At 47.4% G+C, this 16,051-nt stretch overlaps 2 long non-coding RNA genes across 3 annotated transcripts; one reads left to right on the top strand and one right to left on the bottom strand.

Annotated features, from left to right (window-relative positions):
- Nucleotides 1-893: 893 nt before the first annotated feature.
- Nucleotides 894-14,191, top strand: LOC117095785. Of its 2 annotated transcripts, XR_004442180.1 has the most exons (4): nt 894-1,064; nt 8,526-8,614; nt 11,166-11,313; nt 13,114-14,191. It is a non-coding gene; the product is annotated as an uncharacterized LOC117095785 (long non-coding RNA). The 2 variants fall into 2 exon arrangements; XR_004442179.1 differs by lacking the exon at nt 8,526-8,614.
- LOC117095786 lies at nt 8,158-11,486 on the bottom strand. Its single transcript, XR_004442181.1, has 3 exons — nt 11,422-11,486; nt 11,164-11,278; nt 8,158-9,573 (listed from the first exon to the last, which is right to left on the bottom strand). It is a non-coding gene; the product is annotated as an uncharacterized LOC117095786 (long non-coding RNA).
- Nucleotides 14,192-16,051: the final 1,860 nt, after the last annotated feature.

Genomic DNA, 16,051 nt, shown 5'->3' on the forward strand with positions numbered 1-16,051 from the left:
CTTTTGGTTTCACATCTGTCACTGAGATGGTAACTGTGGTCGTTTGAATACCCCTCACATTATCCTCATCTACTCACAGCAGCCCTGTTCATCTGGCAAATTGAGGGATATCACTTGGAATATTATGTTTTTATTAAAAATACGATTTTGGTTTTCTAAGGGATGCTCTGGGCTGCTCTAAACCAGGGTCTGCAGGGCCCACCGGTTTCTGCAAATGAGGTTTCACTGCCACTCAGCCAGGTCCGTTTGTTTATATATTGCTTAGGCTTCTTCCTAGAGCTGAGTTGTTGCATCAGGGACCACATGGCCTTCAGAGCCTAAAATATTTACCCTCTGGCCCCTTAAGAAAATGTTTGTCAGCTCCTACTCTAAACAAAACCCCTGGCCACATGGCCTCTGGCGCTGCCTAAAGTCTTTGCTGTGCCCTTTGCGGATATGCTAAGGATAAACTGAGCTCAGAGCCGGCCAGTTTCAGGCTCCTTCCTGAAGCTATAGGAACCTGGAATTCTCAGCCCATGTGACCAGTACTGGCCAATGAAATGCAAGCGGAACTGACCTGCGCCTCCAGGCTGAGGCAGTGAAACGCCCCTGAGCCTTTCCCCAGTCGCACTCTTCTCCCCCATGGCAACCAGCAAACTTCCGGAGAGCAGAGCCAGTGTCCCTGCACGGGGTAGAGCGCAGACTCCGCCACTGCTGACCTATGATGGGCTTGCAGTGAGCAAGAAATTAGCTGTTGCATATTATGGCACTAAGATTTTAGGGTTGTTTGTTACAGCACAATAAGCCTAGCTCATTCTGACTAGGATGGTAGTCTTTTTGCTGTCATAATTAATTTGCATTTCTCAGAGTTTAAAAGGGTGCACTGCCCCCTCCCCGATCTCAGGTGGGCATTTTTGAACTTAACTAGATAACAAAACACAGCTAAGATCAGTCATTTTCTCCAGCAAAGATGGCAATGTTTTAATACCTCTGAGCATGTTAAAGATCCTCCGAGACTCTAGCCTCTGCTGCAAAAACACATACGAATACCTACTACTACTGCTGCTGTGATGATGACAGCAATGGTGAGAATATTTTAAATATACCAGGCGCTGTGGCAACTGCTTTCCAAATATTGTCTTATTTAATCTGATCATTACCCTATGAGGTAGGGAGTGTTCTGATTCCCATTTTATAAATAAGGAACCTGAGGCTTAGAGAGCATCAGTGACTTGTTCAAGGTCACCCACAGCTGTGATAGAACTTGGATAAAAATCCAGACTCCTTTAATGGAGTATGGAGGGAGGTCAGAAAACATAGGAAGTAAGGGATTGTGATTGACAGCGTGTCCTTAAAAAGGGACAGGTTGAGAGACACAAAGGCAGCTGTCTGAGGTGTGCTATTCGCCAGCTTCAGGAGAGAAGTGGCAGGCTACCTCCAGCTATCCAGCCAAGGAAGCTTGGGGACATGTTAGTTCCTGCCTTCATTTCCATCAGCAACCTCAAAGCCACCCCTTGAGATGATGAAAATAACATTGTTTGATAAAGAGTTGATACTCTCAATCCTATGAAAATGTGGATTAAAGCATCTTACTGATTTAATCTGAAACAAAACAGCTGTTAAAGTGAACTAAATATGGCCTGAGAAGGAGTCAGTACTTTTTTTTTTTTTTTTTTTAAGATGGAGTCTTACTCTGTTACCCAGACTGGAATCCAGTGGTACAATCTCGGCTCACTGCAGCCTCCACCTCCCAGATTCCAGTGATTCTATTGCCTCAGCCTCCCGGGTAGCTGGGATTACAGGCACACACCACCAGGCCCAGCTAATTTTGGTATTTTTAGTAGAAACGAGGTTTCACAACTTGGCCAAGCTGGTCTCGAACTCCTGACCTCAGGTGATCCACTCACCTTGGCCTCCCAAAGTGATTACAGGCATGAGCCACTGCGCCCAGCCAGGACTCCATACTGCTATGTTTGAGTTCTTGTGGAAGAACTGCAACCTAGCTTAACAGGTAGACAAGATTGAAAACCTAACTTAGGAGAATGCGCCTGGAAGAGGCTGAGTCTTGGCCAAGCCCAGCGGCTGCACTTCAACCACTCATACACTGCTGAGTCTTCAGGCTGTGTTCAAATAAGGCAAACGCCATACTGCAACCAATCCAGCTGTCCTGTATGTCACTTCCAATTTCTGTGTATCATTTCCCTTTCTTTGTCTATAAATCTTCTTCCACCACGTGGCTGCATGGTAGTCTCTGCTGTGACTCTGGGGGCTGCCCGATTTGCAAATCGTTCATTGCTCATTAAACTCCTTTAAATTTAATTCAGCTGAAAATTTTCTTTTTCAAAGCTAAGTAAGAATTTGCCAACGTGATACGTAAACTTAATCATTTCTTCCAACTAGATTGCATCCCCGAGTCTCCCCTTTTGGGAAATTTCAGAACCTACACTGCCGCCCAGCTCTCTGCCTTCCTATGACTCAGCCCCCATCATGCTGCACCTCATTCATGGCCCAGGTGTCAGGGACAGGGCAGGGATAAGGGGGGTTCATCCCCCGATAATAAGAAACCCAGTGCTCTTCCTACCTTCTTGGTAAAAATCTCCTCTCTGGGACTTGACTTCGTGACAGCCGCCTTTCCTATGGCGTACAATCATTTCTCATGTTTGAGTGGCTTTGGTTTGCTTTGGAATGTGTGGTAGGAAGTTCCATGAAATTTATTAAATAACCAGGATCTCCTGTTACCTGATCAAGGCCTCTATAGAAAACCATTGCCCCGGGAGAAGGGATGACGGCACCTGAGACATCTTCCCATGTGAATCGTGATGGCAATGTCTCCCCTGCCCTGAGACGGCAAGACTGAGAATCAGGAGAGGTGGTTCTCATTATCCCTGAAAGCATTTTAGCTTGGATGTGGCCACTTTGAGGACTATAACTCTAAGCACCCTAGTTCATGTTCTGTGATTATCAAAATATCTTCCGAACCCTGGACAGACCATGACATTGTTAAGCCGAGTATTGTGAAGTCACGTGAAGGTGGTGTCAGATACAGAGCAGAGAACATTTGAGAGGTACTGGGTTGTCTGGGGGGACCTCTGGGCTCCAGAAAGGTCCACATCTGCAGGGAGAAAGTCCCATGGTTGATTCTGGAAATCCAAACTCTTAGGAGAGCCAACCACCAGTTTCCACTTCACTGTAATTACCCAGGCGAAGTGAGTGAACAATCTGAGCCTCCCCATAAAACTAGCCCTCTAATTGTTGTGGTTTAACAGCCTCAGACCTCAGGCTGTGTGGAGAGGAGGGCAGGTCTCACAGAAGCCAGACACAGCCACCCCCGCAGGCAGCCAGGAGCCAACACAGTGCAAATACAACCGGCTCAGTCCTACAGCTCCTGTTCGGTTTACCGAGAATACCACCTCCAAAGCCATTCACAAGCGTGAGGTCACTCCAGTGAGAAAACAAGTAAAGCTGAGCTGTTGACAAAAATATCCCCAACCATCTAACCAAATAGTAAGCCCAGCATTATTCTATTCCAGTAAAAACCCAATGACATAGGCTAGGGCCACAGTTACTATCCCTTTGGTTGATGATTGCACTGAGGTTTAGGAAAGGCCTACGGCTTATAGGAGGTCAGACAGCCACAGCAGCAGCCCCGGGCAGCCCGGGGCCAGGTTCTAGACCAATGCACAGCCCACACGCCTTTTTCAAAACTAAAAAGGAAGCACACTAGCACCTTCTCCTCCATTCTAAACTCCTGTCACTTCCTGGGAGACCAGGTAAGGCTCTCCTGGATGTCTTCACAGAGTAGGCTTCATACGGGGTCAGCCTTGACCTCCATTCATGCAGACAGGCATGGCAAAACAAAGCCTGAACACAGCGTTCAACAAACAGACCCTGCGCCCAAGCTTGGAAGTTCCTAGTTAGGGCTGGTGATGGACGACGGCCCTGAGAAGTTCATTCTGTTTGAACAAAAGAGGCCGTGTCAATTTCAGAACCATTTATCTCTTAAATCATGCATAGTAATGTCCTCCATGCCTGTCTCGTGGAGGATCATCCAAAGGGTGATAGCATCAGAGCTTTGATCTTGGATTTTTGTGTCATCTATTCTGCCAATTTCTGATTCATTCCTCTCAACAGTTTTGCCACCATCTTTTCCTGGATCAGGTAAAGCAACATCCAGATCAGCCCAGGCCTGTTTGCAAACAGAAATGCAGAAATGCTAAATCTCAAAGATTCTGTCCTGCCCAAGGAGTGTCCTTACTTTACACAGAAATGGAGCGAAGCCTCCTGCACCTGCGACGTGGGCTCGTGTGCACCCTGAACCAAAGCTGCTTTCTGGGCTCACCATGTAGTCTCTCTACCTGAAGCCCCCACCCAGCCCCACCCTGTGATGACCACACTATGGGTCCACCTCGCAGTGCTGACATTCATCCCCCCTTTGAGGACGTTCTGAGTGTCAGGGTCTGGGCTTACACCTTTGCAAGGGCATGTTTGTTGTGACTCTAACTTTCTTCTAATGGAAACTGAACTCTTATGTCTAATGGAGATGATAGCGATGTCAAGCACCCCCTTCACTTTTTTGTGGATGACCAAAACCTCATGCATAGGGACCCAGCCCACTGCCTTATGCAGGGTGGTGGGCATACAGAAGTGTTTGTGGGCTGGATTTGAAAAGCTCCCACTTCAAGGATTAGGGGTCCATTAAATCGTGTGTTGTCATGTCAGAGCAGAAGGTTGAATCAGAGAGAATCTGAGAGGAGAAATTGCAAGCATCGCTGCTGATTGCTTTGCCTTGTGTCTGGTGGTATCGCTGTGCCTGAATCCACATCACTAACAATGGCCAGCTGTCTTATGCCACCTACACTCGTGGTCAGGGGAGGCAAGGTCTGACATCAGAAAGGAGGGCAAGAGGTCTGGGAAAGCAAAACCAGCATCCCCTCTGAGAAGAGAGAACCGGCCTTCCTGCAAGGTCTATCCTTGGTGGCCCTACCCAAGGCCCACGTGACCTCTCTTCCCACTGAGCCCTCTAATCTCCCCACAGCACCCATCTACACCCCCTTATGGGCCCAGCCACCATCTTCCTAATATTGCCTTCATTGACGGGCAGTGCTCATCACGGCTGCTAAGAGAGTGAGCAGCTTACGTCAGCATAGCCTGTCGGTAAATGCTAGGTGATTGAAGGAAGGAAGGAAGGAAAAAGGAAGAATGATGTGTTCTCACATCTGTCTGCTAAAACAATAAAAAGTCATTGCTTTTGTCATGCTGTGATCACCAAGCCCCCTTTCCTGCCCTTAACTCCAGGAAGCTGGACTCCAGCTCAATCCTGCCCTTACACAAAGGCAAGCCCAGTAGGCCCTTAGCATGTTGTTGGTGGTGTTGTCCTTGTTAACCCGAGTGTTGGGGCTGCTGGGAGAGGGACCCAGAGAGAGATCAGTGGCTTAGAAGGGCCCAGACCCAGCCAGTGTCCAACAGCACATGAGGACAGAGAAGAGGAGGTTGTCCTGCTGGGAAGGGTGAGCACAGCCTCCCCAGAGAGGTGTGAGGCAGGAACAGGTGTGTTTCCGCCCACCTGCGCTCACGCCTCTCCGCAGGGCCCCAGCCTGTCTTTTATGCCCCAGCCTTGTCTTCAGGGCTTCCCACCCCTTTCACTTTGTCCATTAGAGCCCTTAGCCCGGTAATGATGGTTCTTTGAAACTCCCCATCTGATCATTCCAACCTCTCTGCCACATCTGAGTCAGATTCTGATGCTTGCTCTGTCTCTTCTAACTCCTTTTATTTTTATATCTTTTAGATCTCCTTGTAATATTTTATTCCAAACCAGATCTGTTGCACTGGGTCAATGGAGCCCAGTGCTGTTTCCCACCGAGGCTTTTGCTCCCATAAGCTGTGATACTCTGCATTTACCTGTCTGCCTCTCCAGTGTTGGGGTCAGCGGTTTGCTCTGTGACCTCAACTCCCTGACAGATCTAAGAATTGCTGCTTTGGGATTTGGTTGGGCTCTTTTCTTATTGTGTGTATAGGAGTGATGACGTCCAGGCTCTTCACATGCCAGACCAGAAACTGCAAATGTGTCTGTTCTGTCCATTCCCAGAATCCGCTCACCTTCTGATATCTACGGCATTGCCTCTGAAGCTCTGAGGACCGTGAACTCCACGTGGGGGCCCTCTCCCTTCCCCACTCTCCGTTTCTATGTTTGCAACCTCTGTTAGGTCTACTGAAGGGCTCTTTCCTCTAACAGAGCTTTCCCTGACACTCTGACTAACACTTTGGATGCCCCCGCTCCATCCCCATCTTGACACCTCCGACGCACGTCAGTCCCGTCATTGAGCACTGTCTTCTGAGACGGAAGGCACCTTGAGCACAGAGCATGGGCCTGGTCATCTTCCCTCTCCTAAGACTGGATGCTTCACAAAATATTAGCAAGATAAATATCTATGACTTTAATATCTCAATACAGCTGCTTGGGGTGGAAATTAAGAATGAGGACATGGATCAATATAAAAGAAATCACTGAATTGTGGCATTAGGAATTATCTTAAGAATTTGAGAAAGGGGCCTGTCACAGTGGCTCACGCACGTAATCCCAGCATGTTGAAAGGTCTAGATGGGAGGATCACTTGAGTCCAGGAGTTCAAGGTCAGCCTGGGCAACATGACAAAACCCCATTTATACAAAAAATACAAAAATTAGCTGGGCTCAGTGGTATGCACCTGTGGTCCCAGCTACTTGGGAGGCTGAGGTGGGAGGATCGTGTGAGCCCCAGGAGTTCAGGGCTGCAGTGAGCCGTGATCAACCACCATACTCCAACCTAGGCAGTAGAGTGAGACCCCATCTCAAAAAATGAGACAAAACAGACTAACAAAAACAGAATTTGAGAAAAGGAAAAGAGCAAAGTAGAGAGGCAGGAGAGACAAGGGGGCAGAGAGCTGAAAACCGTGAAGGGAGATCGGAAGCTGGAACCCAGCAAATGGCCCGTGAAGGATGCTTTTAAGCACAGAAATACGTTTCCCAAAGTTGTTGGTGTTACTGGAGCATAAATGCTCCAGGTCCCCAAGCCACTGGCCAAATCTGCACACACACACACAATGCTTTGTGTGCCTCATGTGTGAGTGTTTTATAATGGAGTGTATTTATAATGAACTCCATGTCTCAGTAGGCACAGAAAGAAATGGAGATTGTGCGTGTGTGCAGGTGATGAGATAGTTCCTAAACAGAACCAACTCAGACAAAGCAGGAATTCAGAGGAATTGGACTTCCCGTGACCAGCAGAGTGGGTTTGATGCAGCCTAGCATTTAAGAAGCCTAGTTACCACAGTTGACATCTGTGAACAGACGCATGAAAGAACAAATGAATGAACTCACGCAACATTCAGAGAGGGTTTGATGTGTGGGCTCCATTTGTCAAGACTGGCCATGGGATAGAGCGTCAAAGAAATACCAATCGAGGCAGAAGCCGTATGGAGAAAGGAGGCCCAGGCAGGTCTGTCTGTTCCGTTGTATTTTGCAAAGCAGACTTCATCTGCCCCAAACAGGGAGAACTGGTAGGGATTTACAGCTACGATCTGTCAGCCATGAGCTAGGCAGCAATGCAGATGAAAAACAAAGACAATCTGACCACTGGATTCCTGGCCAGCCTCCTGTGTGGGTCTTCTGGGAACCCAGGGTGACTGGTCCTCTCTGGAGGACAGAGCCTGGGCTCAGGAATGGCCAGGAGTGGGACCACCTGCCTGGGTCATAAGCCCACCCTCACCTGTGTGCCAGCCTAGACTGGCCCTGCTGCCCAAAGTTGATTAACTTGGGATTAGATCTAAAGAGTCAATCTTCCTCTCTTTCTCTCTCTCTCTCTCTCTCTCTCTCTCTCTCTTTCTCATTGCTATTATTTCTTACCTGGAGCCAAAGTTCTGAGAAGCCTGCACCCTCATATCCCATCTGTAAATCTTCTAGCCAGATGTCCCTTTGATAATCACATTATACAATGCAAGAAAGAAACCCAAGATGTTTCCCCAAATACATAATACAATGTTAATGTAACCGCTGGGAGACATCACCAGAGAGTGCATGGAAACTCTACAAAAGCAAAGCAAATCCAAACAAAAAACCCTCTGCACAAGGCCAAGGAGCTGAAGTAAGTTAAAATGAAACATCAGTAATATTGTTTGGGAAAACAAAGAATCATATAACACATGGCTTCTAAAAGAAATTTATTGAATGCTTTCAGACAACTTGAACAACAGGGCTTGGCAGATTAACAGCCGTAACTGTACCTGCAGGTGTATATCAAGTTCAGACATCTGATGCCAGGTCCCAGGCCCTGGGAAGGCCAGAAGGCCCAATATTAGACATAATCATTCTTGCTTAATGCCTTTTTCAAAGCCCATGTAATTCATTGCTGGGGTTGTATTTCATGTTTAGGTTGTCTGGCTTTCTTTGTTCTTAAGAAAACAAGCAACCAATACCAGCAGGCCAAACATTCTTTAGAATCAATGAAACCATAGAATGTTACCACTGGGAGGCATCTTGGATATTCAGACTCCAATTCTTCTGTTTTTCAGAAAAGCTAACTGGGGCTCAGGGAAAGAAAGCAAGTGGTCTCTCGGGCCAGAGGAAGGAGGAATCCAAAAGAAGGAAGGAACAGCCCTTGGTAAAGAACCGGACTCCAGAGGGCACACAAAATACTGCTTCCTGGTTTCACACCACCTAGACTTCATGATAACAATGACACCCATTGTGTGATTTTTATTTCCAGTTTACTAAGAGCTCTCAGTTGGAATTTCTTTTGACATTCACAATCTGTCTCTAAATGCATGGATATGACCTGCATATTTCAGAGTAGGAAACCAAGATGTAGAGAGATTGGACCAGGATTCCAAGGATTGGGGCTTAGTTAGTCACATCCTTTTCAGTTTTGAGAGTTGAATGGTCACTAGTATGAACAATGACTGTCCCTGGCAAACCAGAGGGCTGGGTTACCCCACCTGTGCCCCAAGCCCATGCCAGTCCCATTCAGCCATGTGGCTCCCAATCCCACCCTCCATTGCATTAGGCCTCATATTTCTCAAAGCACTTTTATGGTTCTCTTGTGCCAAGTAACCCAGTGAGTTGGGCAGGGTGGACCTGCTGTATCATTTACACAAGAAGAAATGGAGTGTTCAAAATCTGCTTTTCTGAGGCCATGTAAACCACGAGAACTGTGCAAAGGCATTAATTCAAATGCACATCCAGGGATCTTTAGTCCTGGGTACATCAGGGTACCTTGGGCCTGCTGTAGATCCGGATGTCTTAGCAAATCCAGAGTTCCTTACTCCTGCTCTGACATTCTCTTTCCCACATACCTTTACTCCACCCAGGGAAGGAGAGAGGAAGGAAATATTTAATAGATTGTAACATATGAGATCCCCCAAAAAAGTGTTTTTAAGTTAAAGAAATCAATGATGAGGGGAGGGAAGAGGGACCTACCTTCAGTTCAGCCTCCAGGCAAATTTCCAAAAGGCCGGCATGTTGGAGTCAGCTCTGGGACAGCAGCCCCATCCCACTGAGTCTTGGGGGAGATGAGAAGGGTCTCAAGTCCCAACAGTCATGGAGCCCTCAGCTAGTGGTCTCCTAAAAAGAATAAAGCCTCACCTTGGTCAGATTGGCTCTCTGGGCCAAATGGCAACCTGCACTGGAGGCCCCAAACCTGGCAGCTCATGGAAATCACTTGGAAGCAGGGGTTATCCCAGATCTGCAGAATCAGAGTCTGGTTTGAACCAACTCTCCAGGCAATTCCAATGAGTAGCCAGATGAGAAGCAGGGATTTGAACAAGACTTCATTACTATTACAATTATGTCAAGTCATTTCTAAAATCTCCCTCTTCTTTTGCATGAGCTAATGAAAGAAAACCCACTTAATACCATTTTTTACATAAACTATATGATTGCTTTTTTTTTAACAACGTAGTTTTAGGGAATTTAGGGTGAAGCATGGGTTTGGGAAGCAGGACCTGAGTTGAGACTCTGGCCTTGACCCTAATGAGCAGTATGAGACCTCAGGCAAGACATGTGACCTTCCCAAACCTTGGTTTTCTTAACTGTGAAATGGTGGTGATGATTGAATAAGCAGTGCAGGGTAATGTGAGAGTCGAATTATATAGTTTTTATAAACTGCCTTGTGCACTGGGAGCACTTGGTAAATGGAAGCTTTCAGGAACATTGTTGTGTTGTCTCTACGCTTGGCAATGTGGGCAGTTCACAATGTGAAGGGTAATTTTTGCTTCTCTCACTGTATCACCATGTCAGCAGCCCAGTGTGAGCCAGCACAGTTGAGCATAGACTCCCTACACTCTACTCTCAGCCCTGGGGTCTAAGACAGCGTCTTGTGGGGCTGAGTCTAAGGCAACTGCAGGGGCACAGATAAGTCCTTTTATCGGGCGTTTTCCCCAGCTCAGGGTCAGACACGGATGCTCTGGGGTAACTAAGGAAATCCCCTCCCACAAGTAAAGTAGGAAAATCGCCATGGCAACCCCAACCTGAAAACAACGTAGGCACGACAATGGTGCAGTGGGGGTTTAAAGGTGTGATTGGGAAAGTGTCATGGAAGCGTCTCAGCCAGATTTTGATGAATGCATGGGATTCGTGCAGGAGGTAGATATGGCAGGAAGGGCTCTCCAGGTGAAGGAACCAGCCTAAAGAAGAGCTCAGAGGTGGGTGTGGTGGGTCTGATGAGACTTCATCAGACTGGTTGGTGCTGCACCCACACTTGGGGGAGGGGAAGAATGTTGTTAGCCCTACCCACCCCCATGCTGCCTCCTCAGCAGACTGGGGCTGCCAGGGAGCTGGGATGGGCTCCTTCCTCATCCGTGCAGCATGTTCCATTTCACAGGACGTGGCTGACCTGTACCAAGGCCACGGCTTTGGCTCTACAATTAAGAAACCACCACAGTTCTGACTCTGTGAACAACAGAGGTGTTTATCCCAAGAGTTCTCCAAGTTAGACTGGAGGGTGCCTGTATGCTAGAAGGTTCTATGGAGGCACTGAAGAGGGGTGAAGCCACCATGATGTCAATTAAAGGTGACATCCTAGTCGTGTGGTCCTTCCGATGGACAGCACCAGAGTCAGGTCTGGATTGGTTTAAAAAGGTGGAGTTGGTTTCAAGGGCTACAAAGACAGCCTTCATAACTTTGTTTAAGACTCATTCCATATGGGTTTAATACAGGTCCTGAGAGCTAGATGCTTTGCTTAGGCGCTGAACGCATTGCCTCGCCATCAGAAGCCCCGCATTCAAGACCATGAACTGTGAGTCAAATTAAACTCTGAGTGTTCCTTTTCCTGCAAGACAATGGATGCCTCAGTTGAAGAGACAGGTAAGAAGTGCAGAAAAAGAAAGCAAAGCAATCAGCGTTTCAAGATAACGATCTCATTCCGTGGAATGTGGGCTCCAGGAAGCAGGCATGAGGTCCAGTCTCATTCACCTTTTCGTCACCTGTGTCTGGTAATCGGAAGTGCCCCTATAAACAGTGGTTCAAGGAACAAAGTAAGAGAAACTCCTCTCCATCTAACGAAAGTGAATGTTTCCGTGGGGATTGTGGCTGTTAGGAGTAGCAGGGGCACTTGCTTTGGATTTAGGCTTTTGCATTTCCTTTAGCGCTTAAAAGAACATTCTCTAGGTAGAATATTTATCAGCACTGGCCCTCTTTTGAGAAAAACTGAAATATTGGCACTTAGTATCAAAAGCACAGGAGTGAGAACATGCGGTGTTTGGTTTTCTGTCCTTGAGATAGTTTGCTCAGAATGATGGTTTCCAGCTTCATCCATGTCCCTACAAAGGACATGAACTCATCCTTTTCATGGCTGCATAGTATTCCATGGTGCATATGTGCCACATTTTCTTAATCTAATCTATCATTGATGGACATTTGGGTTGTTTCTATTTTTATATTTTATTTAGAATAATGTACATCTATATTAATAAATGATATTAACTCCAAAAAAAAAGCACAAGAGTGCTACTGTGCCCTCTGGGACAGTTTCACATGGAGAAAGCTTGCTTTCCTGACCCTTAGCAGGGTTCCCCAACCTGGAGTTTACCTGGAGGTGCCCATTAGAATGCAGGTTCCCAGGCCTACCAAACCTGGGACAGAGCCAAAAATCTGCATTTTAAAAAATAATTTCAATTTTTATTTTCGATTCGGGGGATACATGTTCAGGTTTGTTATGTAGATATGTTGCATGACACTGAGATTTAGGATAGGAATGATCCTGTCACCCAGATACTGGGCATAGCACCCAATAGTTAGGTTTTCAACCCTTGTCCCTGTCTCTCCCTCTCTCCCTTTGGAGTCCCCAGTTTCTATTGTTGCCATTTTTAGGTCCATGAACACCCATTGTTTAGCTCCCATTTATAAGTGAGAACATGTGGTATTTGGTTTTCTGTTCCTGCATTTCATTCCCTTAGCCTATTGGCCTACAGCTACATCCATGTTGCTGCAAAGGATATGATTTTGTTCTTTTCTATTGCTATGTCATATTCCATGGTGTGTATGTAGCACATTTTCTTTATTCAGTCCACCATGGATCGGCACCTAGGTTGAGTCCCTGCCTTTGCTATTATGAATAGTGCTGATGAACATATGAGTGTGTGTCTTTTTGGTAGAATTATTTATTTTCTTTTGGGCATATACCCAGTCATGGGATTTCTAGGTCAAATGGTAACTCTGTCTTACGTTCTTTTTTTTTATTTTTAATTTTTGTGGGTACGTAGTAGGTGTATATATTTACGGGGTACATGAGATATTTTGGTACTAGCACACAATGCGCAATAACCACATCATGAAAAATGGGTATCCATCCACTCAAGCATTGATCCTTTGTGTTACAAACAATCCCATTATACTCTCTTCTCTTTTTTAAAAATCTGAAATATATTGGAAAACATGGCTTTTGTTTAGTGTTTTATTTAACTTTTAAGTTCAGGGGTACATGAGCAGGTTTGTAACATAGGTAAACTTGTGTCATGGGGTTTGTTGTACAGATGATTTCATCACTCCGGTATCAAGCCTAGTATCCGTGTCAAGTTCTTTAAGTAATCTCCAAGTTGCTTTCCTCAGTGGCTGAACTATTTACACTTCCGCCAACAGTGTATAAGCCTTCCCCTTTCTCCCCAGCCTCGCCAGCATCTATCGCTTTAGCCATGCTGACCGGTGTGAGATAGCATCTCACTGTGATTTTGAGTCGCAGGGAATCTGCATGTCTGAAAGTTCCTCAGATGAATCAAGTGAAGACTAACACTTGTGAGCTAGCACTGACTTCTTCAAGCAGCGTGCCTATCACCTGTGACAGCTCCCTCTGGGGAATGTGGTGCCCAGGGCACACAGCCACCTCTCCCAGGACCACCCTTTGACCTCTTTCAGTGGTGAAACCATCCCAGCTACCAACAACTGCAGAGGCAGCAAAACAGAGTAAACCAGGAAGAGAAGCAGGCAAGACCATATATGTGACTAATAAAGTTTCTGGAAAAAAAAAAGGACCTGTTACTTGTGTCTGCAGTGACCCTGACCCCATAGTCAGTGAGTGAGCAGGTTTACAAGTTCTTGAAATAAATGTAAGCAGCACTATGGTATAATTATCTTTTCAAAACTGCATTTCATAACCAGAAGGCTGGCCTCCAGTGGGGCCACTCCCGAGGCACCATCTACCCATCCCTGGGAACAGCCCCCAGTGGGCTTCAGATAATCCGCCCGCCAACCTTTGCAATCAGCTCTTTATTCCTTCCTGTGTTCCCTCACACCACATTCCTTCAGCTAATTGTGGCATGTCTCCTTTCCCTTGGCAATTAGCCATTATAAAGAAAAGCGTTTCACCTCCTGCAAGAAGCCTTCCTAGATTTCAAGAGAGCCGGTTCCTCCCACCTCCCCGCCCCAGCATCCCCAGTGAACAATTGCAGATGCCTAAGTTACTGAAGCCATGCAGGAAGAATAGAAAAACAATTAAAAGGGAATCGAGAAGCAAATGCCAATTTTTTTTCTCTGTTTCCTGATGGGCTTCAGCAGACACCGGTTGAAAATGCATAGGCAAGATGACCTGCGGGCTTTTCCTGCTGGATTAGCCAAGCACATCCCAGGGTCAGCCTATGGGACATGGACGCACCTTGGTGCAGGGAACCATACTGAGTGCAGGATGTGGATAGGAAAGGATACTCAGGCCTTGTCCCAGGGCGCGGGGGGGTGCCTCTGCCCATTGTCCATGTGTCTGGGCACCTGGGTGATGGAAGATGCCCCACTGGGTCGGGGGACAGGGCTGCCTGCACTGAGCCCCCAGGAGGCTGAAGAAAGTGTTTCCCCACCGCACCCCGGGCTCTGTTGTGGATTTAGCCAGGTGGCCTCAGAGGGCCAGCTGATCTGGGTGGGTGCAAGGGGCGGTTGTATAAGTTCAGGGTTCCCGCCTCTCCCCCATCCCCATGGTGTCACCCTGTGGGGGATTTATTGGCATTTTGGCAAATCTCAACTTGGTTCACCGCTGCCTCTTCTTCCCTAAAGACTTTCCAGGACTTCTTGGAGTGTGGGGGTGTTTTCAGACGGAATCTGACAGCACCTCCCCATCTCCCGCACACATACACTCAGCCTCCAGTGGTCTCTGCCATGCCAGGTTAGAGGAACCAGGCATGCTGAGTGACCCGGCCATGTCCCCACGTTTTCAGGAAAACGGTACACCTCGACAGAGAGGCATTGAAGCCACTCTTTCATGAATGAGTCAGGATGACAGGTGGAGAAGGATGTCCCCAGACCCCGGGGTCCCCAGCCCTTCATGGGAGAGATGGGAGCATCCATCGAGCCCTCCCTTTAAAAAAGGTCACCTGCCACTGCAGTTTGGCTTATGCCACAATATAAATTCCAAAGCAGCAACTTGGTGAGAAAGGCAACCAGGGAACCGAAGGCACAGAGGGCAGGGGAAGGTACCTAGAATGGCCCCGCAGGCCTCCGGCTGCCTTGTGGCTCCGGTGCCCCTGAGGACAGCAGCCCAGGGATGGACTTCAGCGCACTCTCATCCTGTGACTCCCATGTTTTCCCGTGGGTGCATTCTGGACCTTGGTCACGGGCTTCCTCAGTTTCCCCAGCTGTCAGTAAGAACACAGAGTGGGTGATTCTTATCTGGACCAAGGTATGCACACAGATGATTACTATGGCCTCTGAGATTTGCCTACAGCTTGAACCTGCCTCACCTAAAAGGGTACAGGTTATGGAAGTCACCCTGTGGACCTGCCAAGCCCCAGTCGCAGTCAAAAGTGCTAAGCAACCCTGGGACAGAGCCAACACTGTGTCTCCTTTCAATGCATGCCAGCCACAGTGAATCCCTCCGCCTACTGGTGTCTTCTGTAGCCCCTCACCACGCCCTGTTCTTCCAACAGCTCCCTGTTGAGGAACCAAGTGTGCCCAGCCAATTTCCCCCAGCACCCACTCCCTAACAAGCCTTGCTCAGGCTGTCATGGTTGGAACGTGAGAGAGTCAACCTCCCTTTGGAAATTTTTTTCACTAGCATCATCATAAAACATAGATCAACGTTCAAGAAATCCCCCAACCATGAATTGGGGTTCAATGGCCAGCAATTGCCCTTCCCCCAGTCTTTGAACACAGTTAAAACGTAATCAAGTGCAATGCTCAAAAATGAAGAGTATAAGCTCATTTTCCCAGCTGGTTCAAGGAAGCCATTGCAATCTCGGCACATCAGTGGAGAAAATCACAGTCTATCTTCTTGCCTTAGCAAGGGCAGTAGAGTGTATATAATTTTATCTTGCTAGTTTGAATGCGGAGGTCTGTACGTGGGGGTCACATTTCTCTTTTTTTTTGTTTTTTTCTTTTGAGACAGGGTCTCACTCTGTCACCAGGCTGGAGTGCAGTGGCGCGATCTCAGCTCACTGCAAGCCCGCCTCTTGGGTTCGAGCGATTCTCCTGCCTCAGCCTCCTGAGTAGCTGGGATTACAGGTGTGTGCCTGGGAGTCACGTTTCTATGACAATTCCACAAGACCCCGAGATGGTGCTTTAGTCGGCTGCTCCCTGGTGTTCATTGGAATGCGGCTGCATTTTCTAAATTCCTTTGTGCACTTGT

The sequence above is a fragment of the Trachypithecus francoisi genome, unplaced genomic scaffold (genome assembly GCF_009764315.1).
Source record: "Trachypithecus francoisi isolate TF-2019V2 unplaced genomic scaffold, Tfra_2.0 Lachesis_group14, whole genome shotgun sequence".
Lineage (NCBI taxonomy): Eukaryota > Metazoa > Chordata > Mammalia > Primates > Cercopithecidae > Trachypithecus > Trachypithecus francoisi.